General features: G+C 33.7%; 1 pseudogene; it reads left to right on the top strand.

Moving 5' to 3' along the window:
* Positions 1-5,994: 5,994 nt before the first annotated feature.
* On the top strand, positions 5,995-8,926 carry LOC114729755 (probable serine/threonine-protein kinase PBL3; annotated as a pseudogene).
* Positions 8,927-11,296: the final 2,370 nt, after the last annotated feature.

Genomic DNA, 11,296 nt, shown 5'->3' with positions numbered 1-11,296 from the left:
ATTATTAATTATTAATTATATTATCTTATGTATTATTAATTATGTTGGTAAAAATATATTATTAACAATTTTATTCCTTCAATTAAATATATCATAAAATATATCATTTATATAATATATATTAACTTATGTCTTTTTCAGTAATTTGCTATATAAAAAGTGCTTCTAATAACTATCTAACACTACCTAAACACTCTCATTTCTCAGAATCACTTTTTCACAAAATCTATTCTTCAAAAATCTATTCTCCCAAATCTATTTTGAGAAGTTATTCTTCAAATCATGGTTTGGTTTCATCCAAACACTTCCAGATCTGTCTTTAAGTGATTATATTCTATTGACAATAAAGATTAATTCTTCACTTCACTAAAAAAAGATAATGTTTCGCATGGTATTGAGATCAATAATCCCTTACTAATTAGTGTTGGATATAGAGGGAAAACAAATGCCACTCGTATCAATTTAACTTGAGGGTTGACGGAGATAAGCCTCCCATTTAGCAGATGATACTATCTTCGATTCTAATTATAAGAACTAGTTACCTAATTTGAAGAAATTAAAAATAAATTGAGTTAGTTATTTCTAATAAATAGATTTGTGTCTTTCTTAAAATATCTTTACTAATCAATTGTTTTTGACAGGAATTACTATTATTAGAATGACTACTTTGAAAGAAAAACATAAATATGAGAGATAAAGTAGATTGAGATCTTATTTTAAGATTAAAATAAAAGTCAATGAGATTTATATTAAAAAACAGAGGTAGTACTTTTTTAGTATTAAAAAGAATTTCAATTAAAAAAATACTTAGCATTAATAAAATAAATTAAAGTGAAATTTGATTTGCAAGGGAAATACCCGGAGGCACGCAGCTTGATCCGCAAGTCATGCGTGTTCGCACATGAACCCACAGTCTAACACGCACAGTGGGTCTAACACGCACGTGGCAAACGCTAATGATAAGTCAAAAACGCATTCTCGAGCAAAGACCTGAGTTTGAAAAGTCAACATTAAAACATTACACATTTTAATATACTCACAGCTCATCTATACTTTATTAGAGTTAGCTATATTCCATTTACGCATACTGTTGCCCTTTTACAACTAGCTCATGTAATTTTGATCAAAATATTAAAATAAATATAAAAAAGACATTCATTATGGACTGATTTAGATGCTCTACTAAAAATTGTTACTCCTCCGGTCCTTAATATAAGATCTATTTAACTAATTTGATTAGATTAAGAAAGTTAGGAAGTTAATTAATTATTAGAAATATGACAAGTTTTTTTTTAAAATAGCATAATCATCTTTCTTAATATCTCCCTCTTCCTCTTCTACTTGATTATGGTTGCGAGTATCTAGAAGGGGTAATTTAGAGAAAATTAATAAATATGAGAAATAGTCTTATATTTAGAAACAAACCAAATTAACAATTAAGTCCTATATTAAGGACCGGAAAAGTAATATATAAACCTGCACGAGTTAGTCTAAGTGTCTAGAGGTGTAAGGCTCCGTTAATTTCTTTGGGTTTCAAGTTAAAATTCCATAATAGACATCTATACTGAGAGGAGCACTCACAAGTCACAAAACCCAAATTGGATAGTTAGTTTTCAACCTAGTAATATGATTCAACGAAAACGTAGCATCTCAGATAATAATATAAAAAATTGTTAATGTAATTAACTAATTGATTGATCATATCATTTATTAGAATTTAGAATCCGATACTTTAGAGTTCATTTTTAAAAAAAAGGTTTAGATGATCTAAATATTTAAAAAATAATTAAATATAAGGCGGGCTTCATGTTTTAAAGAGTTTAAGACAGAATCCTGAACAATTCAACCAATCTTTATTAACTTTTATAGATGAAATTATTATATTATGTTTTGTCATGTGACCTTTTATTTTATTACAACTTCTTTCATATTATTTGTTAATATGAATTTCGATCCACCACACGTTTACATTTATTAATAATAATAAATAAATATTTTTCTATATAAAATATTGGATATTAAAAGAATGAAACTATTATACGTATCTTTTGCTGTATAACCTTGTATATTTATTTGGTGATCTATCAGCATGACCATATTTCGTCATGAATGATGTATTAGTGTGAACCTTGAAAGCAAAGTTGATCGAAGTCAGTCAAAAGGAACTTTCCTGGGAACTTGCAATTCCATTCCATCTCTTCTCCGCATATATATTCCAAAAGTTGTCCAAGTCACAACTTACATTTTACTTTCTTGCTTGGCTTTAAAAAAAAAAAAAGCCCTTATATTATTTTGGAAAGTTAATAAAATAAAGCTCTTTAACTTGAATCATAAACTATAATTTGGTTTCATACAAATCTCTTGTCTTTAAAATCTTTCACACTACTATTAATTTAAAATGATTCGGTGTGAATAATCTGAATTTTTTTAAACTTATATAGGGCCGGATGCTATATATATAAATTATAATTGAAGGAACAAGTTTAATTATGTATTCCTTGGATTCTAAAATAAAAATTTTTTATATATAATTTATATTAAAAAAATTTATATTTAGAATGAAAAAATATAAAACAGAACTGATTAGTGGAAAAAGAAGACTAGACCATGGGTGCGGACCCCAACGTGGAATTCTAGTGTCCCAATAAGTGGCCTCTCGTGGGCATCTTTTCAAATGGAATTTTAAGATGCCCTTCATTTGTTTGACCATTCAACATACTTTTGTGTAATTAAAATTTAAACTAAGCATTTAGAAGTTGGATATTAGAATTTAGAACAAGAAATATTATAAAACAAGCAATATCCCGTGTTAATTAGTTTTTAGTTACACGTCAAAGCTATTATTCCTTCCTGCCCTCTATATATAAGATACACATGACCAGATTAGGCAAATAAAAATTAGTTGAAATAATGAATAAATTAATTAAAAAAAAGGTGACGGAGACATAGGCATAACAATATTAATTATGGAATAAAAATGAAAAAAAATTTTTAAATTTTAAACGTCATATATTATTTTATAAATAAAATTATCCTACTAATAATTGAAAGCACTACATAAAGCAGATGCTGATAGAAATAAGATCGAAGTAAGAATCCGAGTGATTGTGGAGGAGAAGAGGCGTCCCGCATGATTGTGTTGGGAATAAAATAATGATACATTTATTCAAACAGGCCATGATGCCTTCTTACTTAGAAAACAATTAAACTCACCAAACAAATAATGGTAAAATACATTTATTATCTTAATCTTATTTCTTAGTCGGATCAATGCCTGATCTAATTTTCTTATACATCCAATATTCTGATATTATTTTTTTAGTTACATTTAATATCAGATTAGTATAATTTTTAGTCTTTTAAATTTGTTCTTATTCTGATTTTAGTTTCTCAAAATTTTAAAATCATGGTTTTGGTTTTTGAAAGGGCAACATAGTCCGAATTTTTATTGAATTATATGGATTAATGTTATATAAAAAAAAAATTAAGGAATCAAAACCTATATTTTGAAATTTAGAGATTAAAACTAAATGAAGATAAATTTGAGAGACTAAAATTTATATTATCTTTTTAATATCATTCATTAAAATAAAATTAGAGTGTCTGATGTACCAATCAATGTAATGTGTATTTGAAAAAAAGGGTTAGAGTTTACCCAGTAAATAATTCGGTTGCGAATTATCTTTTTTGTTCGTACCATGTAGGGGCCAGTGTTGACGTTGGTGCTCAGATCAACATGACGATTGACTATTATTACCAGCACGGGCCCCTCTACCACTCTTCCCATTTTACCCCTGTATTTTTTTTTTCTTACATGGATTTTTTTTTGCCCGAATTTCTTACATGGATTTCGACTAATCCAGATTAGGCATATTCATAAATCATACCCACAAAGTGATATGTATTATGTATATATTATTCATTTCCCATATTCAAATCTTATTATTCTGTGCCTGTGTTTAGGCAAAAAAAAAAAAAAATCCTTTCCATTAATGTTAACACCTGATCATTGTGACTACAAATATATCAAGAGTTTTAAATGTATTTTTTTTTTTGCCTTATAAGTACTTTTAGAATAAGGTATGTGTCTTGTATTCTAAAACCTGCTATACAGTAATGCATACATAATTTCTAAAAACTGACGCAATATTAGTTTTATATATAAATACAGGCAATACTACTTTTTTTCCCCAACCGTTTAAGATTAAGTCAATGATATATCGAAAACTCGGAATGTTAATTTTAAAAGATTATGTAAGACATCAATTAGTTCACAATTTTTTAAATACTCATAACTCTTCCAAAAGCTGGTAACAAAAAAAAACTCTTCAAAAAATATATTCGAGAAAATTATGCACTATATATATATCATATTTTAATATTTATTGCTCCAATCTTATAAATAAGATCTAAATAGTTAAATTATAAAGGGCAAATTCACTAAAATTGATTAAATTCAATAAATGTGTAACAAATATATTTTATTTTCTCAAAAAGTTGTTTATTCATGGAAGGAGTGTGTGGTGTGTGAGTGTTGAGAGAGACAATAAGGTGGAAAAATTTAGACAGTGATCCATAATAAGTAATTAATAGAAGCAAAAATAAAAAAATTAGTTAAAATTTCAGACATCCTTTAAATTATAGCTTATAATTTCTTATATAAGAGTTAGATATGAGTTTGTAAATATTAAAAAAATAGTTAAGTTAATTATTTATAATAAATTATTATTATTTTTTCTAAAATATTCTTATTAATTATGTGTATTAGAATGAAAACTATTTAACATGTAGAATCACTACAGAAACTACTTTGAGAATATGAATAAATTTAAGAGTTAAAATGAATAGACATGTTATATTTAAAACCGAATTAAATTTCTAACTACCTCTTATATTTAATATTGAAATAAATAGGACCATGGTCAAATCTTGATTGATTCTATCATACATGATTGAGTTGCGAAAACTTCTGATAGGTATCCTATGCCTGATCGAATTGATCGGGTCATATAGGAATAAGTTCAAGTCTATCGGTCTGTTAAGATGTCTCAGCTGCATACATTACTGACCATCTGTTTCAAAATCATATCTTATACATAAGTGAATAATATCTTAATTATATTTCACGTGGGCAGTTGAGCACCCTGCTTGCTAAATATATTTATTTAATAATATCTAATCTTCATAATAATCAAATTTTGGGGCGTGCAATCCTTTCCCCCGCTTTTCCTTTGACTTTTTTTGAATAAACAAATCATTCCACGCTTCTCTTTTTTGGGATGAAATTTCATTCCACATTTCATGTCAGCGTGGGATCCAAGTCACCATTCTAAGCCCCCCTGGTTTTTAAATGTGAAACCTCCCTTGGTATTTTTCTTTTAAAACAATTTTCTTATTTTCATGACACAATATATATATATTTCTTATCTCGGAGAACTCAAATTGACGTCTATCTACAATCATTAACTAATTTTTACGGGATAATTCGGGATTTTACTATCGACAAGATGATTCGGGTATGATCCTTAAAAAAAGGCGTTGACAATTTGACATGAAAAGAAAAAGATTTTATGGAAGTCAGACCAGTAGTATTTTTTAATTTGCAGTAAAATTAAAATAAAATCAGACCAAAAATTGATTTGAGGGGTTTATTGTAAAATGATAGCAGATGAGGCAACGCCCACGAAACAGGATGAAGGGGAATATAAGCCCCATCACGCGGTTGTTGTGTCCGCCTAGGCGAAGCCAAAGGACTGCTTCTTTCCCTGCGTTTTTTCCTTTTTTCCCTTCCATGAAGGCATCGATTCTTCCGTGGTTCGTCAATAAATTTCTTTTTCTTTCCTGCCAAGAACCCATTTTTTCCCACTTGCTTTCTCTGAGACTTTATACGATACCATAATAAGTTTTCTACTTTCTCTTGTATTTCCTCTGCGGCATCATAGCAGAAGCTCAAGCAGCTGAGAGAGAGGGGGGGAGAGAGGGGTTGAGAGAGAATTCTGGCAGAGATTAATGGGTAACGTGCTAGATTCTTCTGCCAAAGTAGATGCAGCTCAAAGTTCCCGAGCTTCTGGTAACTAATCCAATCTCTTCTTTCTGCACACTCCCTCTAGATTACCCTCTTTTTTCTTTTTTTCTCTCCCCCCCCCCCCGGAGACGCGTGATTCTGCTCATTTTGGCTTATCAGTGTTAATTTTCGTGGTATTCTGGGATTGGATTTTCAATGGGCTGATGTTTTGCTGATTTTGGTTGGTTTGGGTCGCTGGGATTGAATCGCGAGCTCATTTTTCTCAGATTTCGTTTTCTTAACTACGGTGCTGAGTTTTCTGGGCCTATGTATAGTCTTTGGTGTTTTAAGTTTGTTGCTTTAGCTTTGGATTGTTAAAAGTGTTGCAATTCTTCAAAAAATACCCTCCATGGGTTGTAAATAAATCTTATTTTAAATATTTATCATAAATTTCTAGTTCTTTTTTGACATGGCTGCTTCCAGAAATGAAGCGGGTGACATTTTGATATTGATGCGGTTGTTTTCTGAGCAAGTTCTTTGGGCTTTGGGAGATTAACTTTAATCTCCGCAAGTGGATTGTCTGTGGGATGATGATGTGCTAATTCTTCCTCTTCAAATTTAGCTCTACTGCTTAAAGTATGATGTATATTGGTATTTACCTACATGGTTATAGTATTGTGGTTGACTTTGGAAGGTCTTCTAAAACTGCTCGCCTGGTGTGTCGGCATTGTTCATGTGCTAACCATTTTTATTTTTCTTCTGTCAGGATCTGGAATTTCCAAACTAGCCCTTCATCTGCACCTTCCACCTTATCAATTCCATCGTGCAGTGAAAGAAGCAATGCCTCAAGTCTTCCCACACCAAGGTCTGAGGGTGAAATCTTGTCTTCTCCGAACCTAAAGGCTTTTACATTCAACGACCTGAAGAATGCCACCAGAAATTTTCGTCCTGATAGTCTTCTTGGTGAAGGGGGATTTGGCTATGTTTACAAGGGTTGGATTGATGAAAACACGTTCCAGGCTGCAAGACCTGGATTAGGGATGGTTGTTGCTGTGAAAAGGCTAAAACCTGAGGGCAGCTTTCAAGGTCACAAGGAGTGGTTGGTATGCATCTGCTTTCACACTTTTATTTATCCCTCAACCTTTCTTGCCTTATATAAAATTATATATTTTTGCTTGTTTTCAGTCATGAATGGTCTAGTTACTGAAAACTTGTGAATTTTCAGACTGAAGTTAACTACCTTGGGCAACTCCACCATGTAAATCTGGTTAAACTAATTGGGTACTGCTTGGAGGGAGAGAACCGGTTATTGGTCTATGAGTTTATGCCCAAAGGGAGCTTAGAAAATCATCTATTTAGGAGTAAGTTACGGAAGCCATTACACTGTTATTTTATGATATGTGTCTCTTCAGTTATATATTCATCATTTTTCACCAAATTGCCTCAGGAAAAATGGGAAAGAAGTTAGCAGTATTACTTATTCCAATAATGGTGTTTTATGTTCTTAACTATCATATGGTGACATTAATCTGTCAGTTCGTTGATAGCAGATAGGTTTAAAATCGATTATGAATTGCTCATTGCACTTGGATTTGTAGAAACTTGCGTGTTTGGACTTATGAGTTCATTATGTTGACAGGAGGGCCACAGCCACTCTCTTGGTCAGTGAGGATGAAAGTGGCCATTGGGGCTGCCAGAGGGCTCTCTTTTCTCCACAATGCCAAATCACAAGTCATATACCGTGATTTTAAAGCTTCCAATATCCTGCTAGATGCGGTACGTTCAACAAATGGGGATAGAATTAAAACTTATATGTTTTTATTAGATTGTTTGAACTAATCATTTGTCATGCAATGGGATTGCAGGACTTCAATGCTAAACTCTCTGATTTTGGCCTAGCTAAGGCAGGTCCTACTGGTGATAAAACTCATGTATCTACTCAAGTTATGGGTACTCATGGATATGCAGCTCCTGAATATGTTGCGACAGGTCTGGTTTAACTTCACACAGAACATTACTGGTGCTTTAAATTGTTGGTGGTCCTTAATCATTTAATGGCCATTTTAATATGTTACTGGACAAATTAATCCTTTGAAAGTCTAGTATGAATCTGATCATTGTATTAGTTCCTTTTTGGTGGTATATGTATAAAGGCTTACATCTTAGGGAAATAATTCTATGAGGTTAATGGATTTCCTTTAGAAAGTCCAATTTTTACATTTTTTTGAAACGGGAACGTGTGGGTCTCTAATTTTATGTTCATCATGTTTACTCTGTTGTTAAACATCATACTAAAGGCCTTACTGATTGGCAGGTCGGTTGACAGCCAAGAGTGATGTCTATAGCTTTGGGGTTGTGTTGCTTGAACTTCTATCTGGACGGCGTGCAGTTGATAAATCAAAAACTGGTGTGGAGCTAAATCTGGTAGATTGGGCAAAACCATATTTGGGTGACAAACGAAAACTTTTCCGGATTATGGACACCAAGTTGGAGGGCCAATACCCTCAAAAAGGAGCCTGCATGGCTGCAAATCTTGCTCTACAATGCTTGAATAGTGAAGCTAAGTCAAGGCCTCCGATGACTGAGGTCTTAGCAACACTTGAACAGATTGAAGCCTCCAAGAATGCCGGCCGACGCTCCCATTCAGGGCCACAGAGAGCCCATGTTCCTATAAGGGTTCTCCTGCACGAACCAGGTCCCCACTACATTTAACTCCAACTGCATCCCCTTTGCCAGCTCACCGGCAATCTGCTCGTGTACACTGAACTACAAACATCTTGTGTAAATTCCTTATTATCAGAATGTGTTTTCTATAGGATTTGGTGAGATATGTACTTAGCAAATTTTGGCCTATAATCAAGACAATATTGGTACCTTCTTTCCACAAGCTATGTAAATATAATTCTGCCGAAGGTTTTCCTTTTTCCCGTTTCTTGTCCATCATTGCAGGTAGTGAGAAAAAAGTGTACTCAAAACAAGAGGTTGGAAGAAGCTTTCTCTTTTGCCTTACTATTCTTACATCCTAGAACTGAAGTAGTATGCAGAACTTGGGGTTTTAAGAGTGAGAATAAGAATGAGTTCTGGTTCTTCTACTATACGTTCTCTTGTGATGAAATCCTAAGTTTAGCTCTATCTGTTCCAAGGCAGCCACGACTTCAGCCATTGTTGGGCGATGTTCAGGGTTTAAGCAGAGGCAATGTAGTATTAGTTGAGCCAACTCATAGGTTCTTTCCATCGGAAAATTATGTCCCAGTCTCTTGTCTATGACGCGGTGAAGTTCCAATTTGTTACTTAGAAATGGTTCAGCCCACTGGGCAAGATTCCCCACTTCCCATCTGAATGTTTCCTAACTGCACCAGAGCCTGATAATATCTCTAGCAGGAAAACCCCAAAGCTATAAACATCAGCTTTTAGAGTCAAATGCCCTGTAGAATAACGAGACGCTTTAAGAAGCAAGCTTGCATATTTTTCATGCTTATGAACTGAGGATGCCTGAGAGTTTGTGATGTAGCTTCTGTGATATGATCAAGGATGTCTCAAGTACCTGTGGCTATGTACTCAGTCGCAAAATAGACCCTAGCGCCGAGGATTCTTGTGGATACATGGGACTGGTCATCTTCAGGTCCATCTCTAGCCAGCCCGAAATCAGAAAGCTTTGCATTGAAGTTCTGCAATATCATTCTTACGCAGTCGATAATATGAAAATGAACGCCCTTATGCATCATTATAATGGAAGCCGCAATACTAAAAAACGAAAGGTTGCTATCAGAAGAGGGAGAGTAAGCATCAATTTTAGCGGCTCACAGCATCTAGCAGGATATTGGCAGATTTAATATCACGATGAATTACTGGTGTTCATAGCTGTGAATATAATCTAAACCCCTTGCAGCCCCAAGTGCTATATTAATTCTTCTATTTCAGTTTAGCTTTCCTCTGCCTGGTGTTCATGGGACTGGTCATCTTCAGGTCCATCTCTAGCCAGTCCGAAATCAGAAAGCTTTGCATTGAAGTTCTGCAATATCATTCTTACGCAGTCGATAGTATGAAAATGAACGCCCTTATGCATCATTATAATGGAAGCCGCAATACTAAAAAACGAAATGTTGCTATCAGAAGAGGGAGAGTAAGCATCAATTTTAGCGGCTCACAGCATCTAGCAGGATATTGGCAGATTTAATATCACGATGAATTACTGGTGTTCATAGCTGTGAATATAATCTAAACCCCTTACAGCCCCAAGTGCTATATTAATTCTTCTATTCCAGTTTAGCTTTCCTCTGCCTTCTGTTCATGCCAAGACACAGCACAGTACAAGGAACATGTGTCATTCTTAATTCTTTATTATGGCTTTTGGTTCTTAAGTAAGGGGGTGTTTGGATGGAAACCAAACCATGGTTTTAAAAGTGCTTTTATGGTTTACGAAGTAAATATGTGGAGGAATTTATCTCGTTTTGTAGAAAAGTGCTTCTGAGAAGCACTTTTGAGGGTTGCCAAATACCCCCTAAATTTCAAAACGCTTACTTTCCGAGGGATGGTCCTCCAAGCTTCCCTCATTCAGGTACTCAATCACAAGCATTCTATGCTGACCCTCACGGCAATACCCTATGAGATTCACCGCGTTCGGATGGCTAATTTCGCTCAAATATATCACTTCATTCTGCAGGCACAGATAGTATTCAGATACAGACAGGTACATATTTTTCTGCAAACACAAAAAACCTCACAAATATGCAGTTTTTTTTTTTTCCTTGTACATTTGGTCAACCACGTGAAAAAAATATCAAATTTATAGACCCCCATGAATCATGTGAACGAAAAAAGCGCTGATTTATTGGTCTATAAACTATAAAGGCGAAACAAGACCAGCCATTCTTCATGTCCTCGTGATCCAAGCCTTCTTATTCTTTTAACAGCAATGGGGAATCCTTCATTTGGTTTTGCAGCTTTCATGGTGTAGTGCGAGAGATATCCCTTATAAACATCAGCAAAACCTCCTTGGCCAACCAAGTTCTTAGTGCTGAACCTGCGTGTGGCATCTTCCAAGACTTTATAGGAGAATTTCTTGAGCTTACCAATTTGAAATCTTATGCCCTTGTCTACTGTCAGAGCTTGCAAATCCCTTGGATCAGCTATATATTTCTTCTTGTCATCTCTCTTCCTCCCTCCTGACCCACAAATCGTTTGAATGACTAACAGAAAGAGGGGGAAAAAAATAAAACCACCCACAAAAGGCATGATTACAACTTGGATTAACATCTGGTTTGATATTGTTCTGTATCTCTGTGATTGTTT

This window comes from Neltuma alba, unplaced genomic scaffold (assembly GCF_004799145.2).
Source record: "Neltuma alba isolate B1F8T4 unplaced genomic scaffold, ASM479914v2 tig00012672_pilon, whole genome shotgun sequence".
NCBI classification, from domain to species: Eukaryota; Viridiplantae; Streptophyta; class Magnoliopsida; order Fabales; family Fabaceae; genus Neltuma; species Neltuma alba.
The sequence above is the reverse complement of the archived record's forward strand: the minus strand, read 5'-3'. Positions and strand labels throughout refer to the sequence as shown.